At 40.7% G+C, this 12,267-nt stretch overlaps 1 protein-coding gene across 3 annotated transcripts in view; it reads right to left on the reverse strand.

The window, feature by feature from the left end:
* HECW1 (HECT, C2 and WW domain containing E3 ubiquitin protein ligase 1) overlaps positions 1-12,267 on the reverse strand; it is a 374,060-nt gene that overhangs the window by 194,443 nt on the left and 167,350 nt on the right. The window lies entirely within an intron of this gene.

The following is a 12,267-nucleotide window of genomic DNA, read 5'->3' on the forward strand; positions in this document are numbered from 1 at the left end:
ATTGGGTCTGAGAATGAGGCATAAAGAAAACATCCCATCACACTTTCCACTTGGGGTCCAGTTCTCATGGGCCCCACCTTATATCCTCTCTTCTTCAGCCTGGACACCCATTATCACCCACTACTTGGGACGTATCCATGCATTTATCCATCCGCCCTCATGCACGGGGTGTTCATTTATTCATTCCACAGATCTTACCAAGATCCAACCATCTGCTGTGCTGAGATGGGCAGTGGCCATGGTTGGGCAAAAACAATACAGTCCTTTCTGAACTAAAGCTTACAAACTATTGAGGATGCAGACTTTAAACACGAAGAAAAAACACAAAAGTATTATTACAACTTGTGACAGAAGATAAGGAGGCAAAGAGCAGGGTGCTGTGAGGGGAAGTTACATGGAGGGAGGCCAACTGGGGTCATGAGTGCTTGAGGGATGAGAAGCTGTGGGGGTGGACATGGGGGTAGGCTGTGGGGGGCGGGGTAAGGCCCACTGTGGTGTCCAAGGACTGAGGTGGGGAGAGCCTGCTGTGTGGGGTGCTGGGAGGGGCTGGTGGCGTGCGCTTTCTTCCCCTCCTGCCCTCTCTGTGCTCAGCACATTGCCTCCCATCAACGTCCTGCTTAAAGCTGGTGCCCCGGGAGGAATGCAGCTTTCCTGGAGACGACAGATCCATGCAGGTGGAGCTGATTGCCTCTTCCCTGGTTCCAGATGGCACGTTTTCAATGCAGACTAAGACAGGGATGTGAATTTTACCTTGATGTTCTATGGGGCCCTTGCAGTTTTCCTTCACCAGAAAGTAACCATCTGAACTGTGTGGATCTCAGGCTATGGGAAAAATAGGTTTGAGAGTCCAAATGCACTGCAGTGGTTGGAGAACAGCCAGAACTCAGGGGTTCCTGAGGACAGGCCAGAGCCCCAGCTCTGCAGAAAGGGGCTGGGTCACTGCTGTCCTTTCTGCAACTGAGATGCCTGAGGATCCCATCTTGCTTCTGGCTGCCCTGGGAAAACAGGCAGGGATGAGGGACAGAGAGGGCAGGGCTCATAGCCAAAGGACTAGCTCTCAAGGCCTTTGTGCCATTTTCCAATAGTGTCACTTCTACAGCTTCATCTGTAAAGTGGGAGTTGGTGATAATTCAGACCTCACTGGGGAGGATTAAATGAGACAACAGTAAATGTGCTGGTGGTGACCTGCTATGGTGACTGCACAGTTTTGCCTGCCTCCCCTTTGGCAGAGGCAGTTGGGCAAAGCAACACCATCTTAGCCTAATTAAAGGCAGGAGCTGTTTGTATCCTTTGGAAAATCACTTGTTTGCAAAATGTGCCTGTCTTTATATTCACAATGTGTGCTTAGAGCCCTGTTTGGGTTACTAAGATGATTGCCTAATACGTCTTTCACAGTAATTGCCTCATTTCTACAAAAAAAGTCATAATATTTTCCTAGCTCCCTTGGTCTTCAGTACAGACATAATAAGCCTCCCACCCAGGTAGAAATGTGCCTCATTATGGCAGTTCTCCAACAAGAGGCATTTACCTGAATTTATCCACTCTGATCAGCACAATATTCACTTTAATAGTCATTGCTAGGTATTTATATCTATATACAGTAACACCCAGAAAGGGGACTTTCATTCATACATTAGGTCCATGGGTACTGAGTATTTATTCCACTTGAGAAATTGGGTTAAACCCTGGGGATACATGGTCTATGTTCTAGGAAGTTCCTAATAGGCTCTTCAAGAAAATGGGGATTTCATTAGAATACAGTAAGTGTAAGAATGAGTTAAACATCAAGGAACCACAGGGGAGTGGATGACAAAGGGATGGGGTTGAGTGGGTGGGAAAACCAGGAAAATCCAATGAGAATGGCAAAATAACATTTGAAGAGAACGAGATGCATTCTTCTGTATATGTTTAAATGCAACACATTTTAAGAGATTGCCAATTGATCCTGACAAGTAGCCCATTCTCTTACACTAATAATAACACTTCATAGCAGATATCACCTGAGCTTGCCTGCACGGTCTGTGCTGAGGTCAACTCCTTCCCCAAAGGCATTTATTGCAGGTTATTGGGAGAGTTGCTAGTCTTTGCTTGGGAATCCAAGCGTATTGTCAGGGTCACATGCAGAAAAACAGAATCAGTATAGATATTTTATCCAGGAAGGGATTTAATGCAGAGAATTAGGTACTGGAGAAATGGACTCTAGGCTGGGCCTCTTGGAACAACCCCAAAATAACATTCGCTCTGCTCCTGCCGCCCTCAGAGGCCACATGGGACCTGCTGAGTGCGGGAACCTTGGGCAGTACCTGCGACCTGCAGGGCCACAGGCCACAGCAGCTGGCTCTCCACCCACCAAGGAGTCATCCTCCAGAGGCAAGCTGCATAGGTTACGTCACCACACTGCTGCCAGTGGGTGCCCACGAAGCGAGTGAGTGGACGCTATGGCACTGTGGTGGAAAAGCTTAATTTCTCTAAGTTATGCTTGGGTTAGCCACAGGCAAAAAGCGGAGGAACCCACAGCTCACCTCACTTTCCCTATCTTACACAGGTGCATCTAAATGAAAGGAGCAAATTTGCATCTGGAATACAGTGGTACAGAAGTCTGGGATATGTAAGTTTTCGGCACCAGATTCTGCACGACAGGGAGGCACTGGAGTAGAGAAGAGGCCTGGAATGGGGGAATTGGTGGTGGGGGCCACGCCATGTCTCCATCACCCTGAGGAAGGGCATCCCCTGGGCTCTCTATCCCGAGGTTTACCTGCACTCTTCGACGGGGCAGAAGTCTCCTTGCGGGAGCAGTGTTGGTGTGATTAGAGGGCTATCACAGCCCACTGAGGCAGAGTTTAGGTTATCACTACTAGCTGTGTGATCCTAGGCATCTTAGTTAACCCCTGTGTGTCTTTACTTCCTCGCTACAAAATGGAGGTAATATTAATAACCCCCAAAGTCTGTTGTGAGGATTAAATAAGCTATTACAGGTAGTGGTCTGAGAATAGTGTCGGCATCTAATGAGCAGCGATTTCTGTTCACAGTCTGGGCTAAAAATAGAGCCGTCTATAGCAAAGCTCCATTTACTTAATTTCCAAATCCATTAATAATAACCTGAAACCTTGGCATAAAATATTTCAAATTTTGTCATTACTCATTTCATACAACACATGTAAAAATGTATTAAGTTCCTCAAAAAAGATTATATTTGCTGGATGATACTTATTTCCTCTAGCGTATAGAATCCTACTTCCGGCTCCACAGTTTATAATAGAGAAAAGATCTTTGCAGGTTATTAAAAATTAATCTTTGCAGAAAGTTCTAGTGAAGCTTAAAGAAACAAGGACACTAAGAAACAAGAAATGTATTTCTCTTACTTTGTCTTCCAAATGCAAACTGTAGCTATGCGCGCCTCACCCTAGTCTATAATAGAAAAGTGCATGGCAAAAAGACTACTGCTGTTGAGAACAGAATGGGCAAGTGAACGCAGGATCAATTAAAAAGGAGAACTGGTTCACCACCTAAGCCCAACAGAAAAAATACAATACAGCTTCCATTTCTCAAAAGAATTCGTCCTCCTGATAACCAAATCTCAGAAGAATCTCCAAGGATTCTCCCACTATAGCTTCATTTTAGATCCAGAGATCCAGGGAGATTCGATTTGTCTTTTGTAGTCCTAAGCCAAGGATGGAAAAGCTTTGCTCACCTGTGCTAGGAGGGGAGGGTGAGGACCAAGGGCAGGGGGCCATAAAAATCAAAGCCACTCTCCTTTTCTGTGGCCTTGCCTTCAGATTGTTTCTTTGTTCTAACTATTCTAACTTGTTGTGCCATAATTAGGAAATACAGCTTCCGCTCCTGTATACTCTATTAGAATGCTGATGTAAAAGAAAACTTTTAGGTCTTCAAGAGCAAATGTCCATAGGGAAGCATTCTTGGAGTTTTTATGTGCACGTGTCTAGCTAGAGAGGCAATTTTAGCTTCCATCCTAAAACACTAAATTTTAAAGCTCTGCACATTAATTTCTCCTTAAGGGAAAGGATTGGGCTTCTGTACTTACTCTTTAACTTCTCATAACTGCTGGTGTGTGGTTTCCCAAACTGGAGCGCCTGAGAAATATTGGAAAATAAGAATTTTTTTCTTTCTCCAAAAGGTTTTGAAAATGCTAGGTTAAATAAATTAAACTGGGTTGCTTACTCCAGGCTTCTGAAACTTTAATGTATATTGTGAGTGGGGCAATGTAGGTGAAGTTTTCAATCCTTATTAACCAGAGAACTCTTTCCCCATGGAGTGTAAACTGAAATTAATGTGTAGGATAGGAGTGCTACTCCTGTGGCTATAATATCCATGTCTTCACTCATCATTGCTCTTATCCTACTATTCTGTGGTAGTTCTGTTGAAAAGTGGATTGGGAGGCTGGAAGAGCTGATTGAAAAACCCTCCTAAGGGAAAAAAAAAAAGTCAGAAAATATACAAGAAGGGCTATAGGATATTGAACATAAATAGAAGAGTGTTCACATCTGGGAAACCAAAGTCCTGGAAGACCAAAGAAATATGGAAGTATGCTGGCTGAGCTACCAGTCTACTGAAAGAAGAGATGTTGATAAGGTTAAGAAATCAATGCAGGCAAATAATGAGTACTGTCTAGGACAGGGTTTCTCTGCCTTAGCACTATTGGTGTTTTGTGTGGATAACTGTTCATTACCTTTGTTGTGGTGAGGCTGTCCTGTGCATTATAAACTGTTGAGTGGCATTCCTGACTTCTATCCAGTAGATGCCAGAAGCACTCCTACAATAACATGACGTCCGAAAATGTCTTCAGACATTACCAAATGTCCACTGGGGGGCAAAACCACCCTTGATTCAGAACCAAGGTCTATGCTAAAAAGCAATCACCATAACAACAATCAGAGAATTCATAACTTTTAACTCAACAGGCCTTTCTAATGGAAAGCAGAAAAACTGGAAGAATCAAAAAGAAAATGCAGTAAATAAAGACAATGAAGAAAGATGGCAAAAATAAATCTTAATATGACAGCAAGTACAATAAATGTAAATGTGTTATTCTAGCCAATTAAAAAGCAGGATCTCAGATCAAAATTAAAAAGCACACACAAAAAGCCACACTCAAAAAAGACAAGGATTGAAAGATAAAGAAAAGAAAAAGAGAGATCAAACAAATGTGAACAGAAGAAAACTGAGAGATGAGCCATCTTAGTTAGAAAACTGAATTCAAGGCAAAGACTAGCAGAAGAGACACAGATCTGTAATAGCAAACTGTAAGAAACTACATCATGAACATTTATGCATTTAATTATCAGCATAAACATCTATAAAGCAGAAAGCTTCCACAAGTGAAGGTAGAGATAAATGAATTAAAATCAAAACTTAAAAAACTTTTGATAGCAATTTTTGACACACTCAAAAATCAAAGACACAAAAAATCAGAACATACTATGAGTGTGTGTGTATACACACACACACATACATATATATATATATACATCTATGTATATATTAAATACACACAGAGGAGAGAGAAAGAGAGTGAGGGAGAGAGTAAGAGGCCTTGCTTTGTAAGGTACCTGCAAACTGAAACTTGTACATATCAGATTTGTGTTCTTACTTTGATGATTCTGTGGAAACTGTAACTATGTTACCTCAGCTGCTGTGGAACTCAGTGAAGACCTGGCCAATAAAAATACACTTTCTTAATGACCATACATAGAATATTTACAAAACTGAGCAGGTATAGGTCACAGAAAGCAACCTAAAAGAATTCCAAAGAATAGATTTGATACAGACCAGAATCTCTAACCTCACACAGCTTAGGGCAACCTAGAAGGTATGGAAGAGAAATTATGTCCCAAGCACCAGTCTATGGGAGTGCTTCAAAGATGCCATTTTAGACCTTTCATTTTAATTTTGCTCTGAGTAACCATCTTTTGATTTATTGAATTTTGAATGAACAAATGTACCCTAGTTTTATTATGTTTTAAATTACTGAGCAAATTCTAACATGGTATAGCATAGCATGGCATAATAATGATATGATTTATTAAAATTCTAAATTAATAAGAAGCCAGTTTTCCTTCTTATTATGAGCATATTATGTCCATTTTACCTATTCAATTATATTTTCATAATTTTAATCACACATTTATTTCATGCTTAAACAGTTTTGATTAGGGCTACTTCCAAGAGCATCAAAGGAATGGCTATTTTTAAAAATTTGATAACCCTGATAAATAAAATCAAAATATTATTTTAATATTGGAATGTTAAATGAGGAAGGAAAACATACTTAAATGGATATGTTCTCATTAATTTAGCACTCTAATGATTACAGGTATTAACTGTATCCTTCAATTTATGCATCTGAACCCAATTATGTGATGCTGTTTCCTTAGTGTGAGAAAGCCAGGGGTATTGCTGAATATTTACTCTAAATATAGGACTCATAAAATATTAAGTTTTGCTTGTCAAAGTCAAGTAGGCAAAGTCAAGAATAAATAATTGTGAAACTATTTCCTGGAAATGCTGATTTCTAATGACTCTGCCTCTACATTTGACCCTTGAACAACATGGGGATTACGGGCACTGACCCTGCATAGTAGAAAATCCATGTATGACTTTTGACTCCCCAAAAAGTTAACTACGAATAGCCTACCAGCAGCCCTTTAATAACATAGTCTATAACACATATATTTTGTATGTCATTATTGTATACTATATTCCTACAATAAAGTAAGCTAGAGATAAGAAAATGTTATTTAGAAAATCATATGGAAAAAAAAATACATTTACTATATTGTATTTATTGAAAAGAGTCCATGTATAAGTGGACCTGCACAATTCAAACCCATGTTGCCCACGGATCAACTGTACTTGTTTTTGAGCAAATCATAATTTTCTGCCCATTTACTGACATTTAAATCTCCTTCCAGGTCCCAAAGCTTTTGTCTATAATGTATAACTTATACGACTGGGTACACGTCTGCAGGCCGTGGCTGGGCTGTGTGAAGCCTGGGATCAGGATAGTTTTAGCACCATGCATCCAGAGAATAGAACTGCCTGGCAAGTTAAATCCAGACATGAGGTATTGCACAGAACAACATCAATTCTGCTTGGTGATCCTGAGAAGAACCACAGAATCAAGAAAACATAGATTTGATTTTTTCTCTCTATTTTTTAGGTAAGGAACCCAAAGCTTTGATGCCAGTTACATGACCTAGGCCATGCTCTGGCCAGTGACAGTGTGTGATTCTACCCCAGCTCAAGCTGTCACTGAAACCACACAGTCATTCCCTGTGATGTGCCTCTTGGAGACAGAATCCTTGGTCACACTCATCTAGTTCATGAGCCACTCCATGAATGAAGGAACCAAATGCAATTTCACTATTATAACAATGGTCATACTAGGGTTACTGTCCCCGTAACTTGGTTCCTGGCTAAGGACAGCACTGGTGACAGTGTCAGTGAGCAGGGCCACACATCCCCCTCCACACATCCAGACATCTGGGGTAGAAAGAAAGTCATGTTTGCCTGGAGAGATCTAGCAGGCAGCTGACAGCATTACAAATGTGCCTCATGAGGGCATTTATGTTGGCCATTAGGTGGCCGACACCTGATGTGCTCCAGACTATTCCTGTGGCCGGTGTGAGGTCTGCCACCAGGACAGGCGGCTGTGGGGCCTTGGGAGTCACTGAACTGGTGTTTCTACAACTGTAAAATGACAGCTTAGATTAAAATCACCACCTCTAAAATTTAAGGTCTGTACCTATGATTTGATCTTTAGCAAGGCACTGCATATCTGGCAGGTAAGTTTCTAAGGACCTAGAAATTAAGAACTTTGAAGATTCACAGATAATTTTGGATTTGGAAATTAGTTATAAGATGCTATGCTGCTGAAAGTGTTGGCATTTTGCATTAAATAACTTCACAGTTATATATATGCAGCCACTATGAGAAGAACAAACTGTCAAACTAAGATTCTAAGATGATGAGCCATGTTTACTTTTGTCTCAGTCAAAATGTCATGTCAACACCCAGTCTATTCATTCACAGAGATTCCTGACATCAATACTGCAGGCTGCCCCTTCCTCCTTCTAACACCTCTCTGTTGACTTCTACAGTGAGGTCTCCTACTTTGGTCATACCTCTCCATCACGTCTCCTGTTTGAGATCCTCCCTGCCTTCCTCTCTGACCCGGGCTTTCTGGTGATCTCTCCCCATACATGGCCCACAAGGGACCTTCTCTACTCTCAGGGTGCAATTGCCCAAAGTATCCACCCCAGCCCAGATCTACGGTTGAGCTCCAGATGCATCCATTGCTTCACCATGGATGTGTGTCCCTTGGTTGCCCCCCCACATGCTCCTCTTCCACTGTTCCCAGAGTTGGGGAATGAATGGCTTCAATACTCACCACTCAGGAAGGTACAGCTGTCTAGAGTTGGTTCAAAACTAGAGCTGGGGGTTTCACTGCTGAATTTTATCAAACATTTAGTGAGGACCTAATACCCATACTCCTTAACGTTTTCCAAAAAGTAGAAGATGAAGGAATACTCCCAAACACATTCTATGAGGCCAGTATTACTCTAATACCAAAACCAGGCAAAGACACCACAAAACAAGAAAATTACAGACCAATATCCCTGATGAACATAGATGCAAAAATACTCAACAAAATATTAGCAAGTCGAATTAAAAAATACATCAAAAAGATTATTCATCATGATCAAGTAGGATTTATTCCAGGGATGCAAGGATGGTACAACACTTGAAAATCCATCAACATCACCCACCACATAAACAAAAAGAAGGACAAAAACCACATGAACATCTCCATAGATGTTGAAAAAGCATTTGACAAAATCCAACATCCATTCATGATAAAAACTCTCAACAAAATGGATATAGAGGGCAAGTACCTCAACATAATAAAGGCCATCTATGATAAACCCACAGCCAACATTATACTTAACAGCGAGAAGCTGAAAGCTTTTCCTTTAAGTTCGGGAACAAGGCAAGGATGCCCACTCTCCCCACTTCTATTCAACACAGTCCTGGAGGTCCTAGGCAAGGGAATCAGACAACACAAAGAAATAAAAGGCATCCAGATTGGCAAGGAAGAAGTTAAACTGTCCCTGTTTGCAGATGACATGATATTGTACATAAAAAACCCTAAATAATCCACTCCAAAACTATTAGATCTACTATCTGAATTCAGCAAAGTTGTAGGATTCAAAAATAATACACAGAAATCTGTTGCATTTCTATACACTAATGATGAACTAGCAGAAAGAGAAATCAGGAAAACAATTCCATTCACAGTTGCACCAAAAGGAATAAAATACCTAGGAATAAATCAAACCAAGGAAGTGAAAGACCTATACTCTGAAAGCTACAAGACACTCAGGAGAGAAATTAAAGAAGATAACAATAAATGGAAACACATCCCATGCTCATGGATAGAAAGAATTAATGTTTTCAAAATAGCCATCCTCCCTAAAGCAATCTACAGATTCAATGCAATCCCTATCAAAATACCTACAGCATTCTTCAATGAACTAGAGCAAATAGTTCTAAAATTCATATGGAACCACAAAAGACCCTGAATAGCCAAAGCAATCCTGAGAAGGAAGAATAAAGTGGGGGGGGGGGGATTATGCTTCCCAACTTCAAGCTCTACTACAAAGTCACAGTAATTGAGACAGTTTAATACTGGCACAAGAACAGACCCATGGACCAGTGGAACAGACTAGAGAGTCCAGATATAAACCCAAGTATATATGGTCTATTAATATACAATAAAGGAGCCATGGATATACAATGGGGAAGTGACGGCCTCTTTGATGACTGGTGTTGGCAAAACTAGACAGCTACATGCAAGAGAATTAAACTGGATTATTGCTTAACCCTATACACAAAAGTAAACTCAAAATGGATCAAGGACCTGAATGTAAGTCATGAAACCATGAAACTCTTAGAGGAAAACATAGGCAAAAATCTCTTGAATATAAACATAAGAAACTTTATCCTGAACGCATCTCCTCAGTCAAGGGAAACAAAATGAAAAATGAACAGGTGGGACTACATTATGCTAAAAAGCTTCTGTACAGCAAAGGACATCATCAGCAGAACGTGGGGGGGGGGCATCCTACAGTATGGGAGAATATATTTGTAGATGATGTGTCTGAAAGGGGGTTAACGTCCAAAATACACAAAGAACTCACACACCTCAACACCCAAAAGGCAAATAACCCTATTGAAAAATGGGTGGAGGATATGAACAGACACTACTCCAAAGAAGAAATTCAGATGGCCAACAGGCACATGAGGGGATGCTCCACATCACTAGTTATCAGGGAGATGCGAGTTAAAACCACAGTGAGATATCACCTCACACCAGTTAGGAGGGCCAACATAGAAAATACTAGGAACAACAAATGTTGGCGAGGTTGTGGAGAAAGGGGAACCCTCCTACACTGCTGGTGGGAATGTAAACTGGTTCAATCATTGTGGAAAGCAGTATGGAGGCTCCTCAAAAAACTGAAAATTGGAATTCCGTTTGACCTGGGAATTCCACTCCTGGGAATTTACCCAAAGAAAACAATTTCTCAGATTCAAAAAGACATATGCACACCTATGTTTATCACAGCACTATTTACAGTGGCCAGGATATGGAAGCAACCTAGGTGTCCATTGGTAGATGAATGGATAAAGAAGATGTGGTACATATACACAATGGAATATTATTCAGCCATAAGAAAGAAACAAATCCTACCATTTGCAGCAACGTGGATGGAGCTGGAGGGTATTATGCTCAGTGAAGTGGGTCAGGCAGAGAAAGACAAATACCAAATGATTTCCTTCATTTGAGGAGTATAACAACGAAGCAAAACTGAAGGAACAAAATAGCAGCAGACTCACAGACTCCAAGAAGGGACTAGCAGTTACCAAAGGGAAGGGGTGGGGGAGGTTGGGTGGGGAGGGAGGGAGAAGGGGATTGTGGGGTATCATGATTGGTGCACATGGTGTGTGGGGGGTCACAGGGAAGATAGTGTAGCACAGAGAAGACAAATAGGAGCTCTGTGGCATCTTACTACACTGATGGACAGTGACTGCAATGGGGCATGGGGAGGGGCTCGATAATAAGGCTGAATGCAATAACCACATTGTTTTTCTCGTGAAACCTTCATTAAGACTGTATATCAATGATACCTTGATAAAAAAAATCAAATCCATACAAGTCACTCGAAAATGTCACTGTTTTCATGTTTCTTACATTTTACCTGAAATGGAATCTCTAGCTGGTAAGAATGTCTTTCTCACATTTAAACACAGTTCCCATTAACAGTTATTGATCTGGAAGAATAAAATAAATTGCTGATAGTAGGGAGAGGTCATTGTGTTTGCGGTTTTATTTTTCTCTGGCGTGACTGTTAAGTTCCTATTATTTTGTGTAAAATCTCTAAATTAAATTTTTTTTTAGAGTAAAAAGTGCTTCAGAGATTTCTATGCAATAAATCTGTAATGCTACATTAAAAAAAAACAAAAAAACAAAACTAGAGCTGGGGCCAAAAACCGAATTGCCTAAGGTGGTAAACAAGTAACATTCATACTTTAAGTAAAGACGGGTGGGAGGGAGGTTGTGGCAGAACTGAAGGGTGCAGGCCAGTCCACAAGGGGAGCAGGCCAGTCCACAAGGGGAGCTGATGATTCACTCCAGCTGACTCAAGCCAAGCAGAAGTACAGGCCGGTCTGCCAAATTCAGGGCTTTTGTGAAAGAAGCTAGAAGTCTGAATTTCAATGTGAAGTCTCTACATTTTTAAATGTTGATAACTACTTAAATTTAATGCAATATGGACTAAATAAAATATGCTCAATGGGCTGTTGTTTGGCAAGCTCTGTCTTAGATCAATGGCATCCAAGCAGTTTGTTTCAAGAACTATTTTCAAGAAAATTAAATTTTAACTGTTTGGAAGTCTGATTTACCTAGTAATCACTATTTGTGTAAAAATTTCAAGAAGGTTGTTTCTTCAACTTTACAATAATATCTGTACTGTAAATATGCTAGCCACACTGACTATAAATGTTCAAGAGAGCTGTAATATTTTCCAGACACCAGTCAGATAAGATCCCCTTTATTGTATGAGAAAATGGTCCAGTTTGTAAAAGTCTCAGAACAATCCAATAGTTTCTGTGACTTCAGTGATGTTAAATCTGGCATTGAGTGTCTGACTGTGTGACTCTTTCACTGCGTGGACTTCAGGCAGAAGGCCT

Source organism: Manis pentadactyla, chromosome 7, assembly GCF_030020395.1.
Source record: "Manis pentadactyla isolate mManPen7 chromosome 7, mManPen7.hap1, whole genome shotgun sequence".
Taxonomy (NCBI): Eukaryota; Metazoa; Chordata; class Mammalia; order Pholidota; family Manidae; genus Manis; species Manis pentadactyla.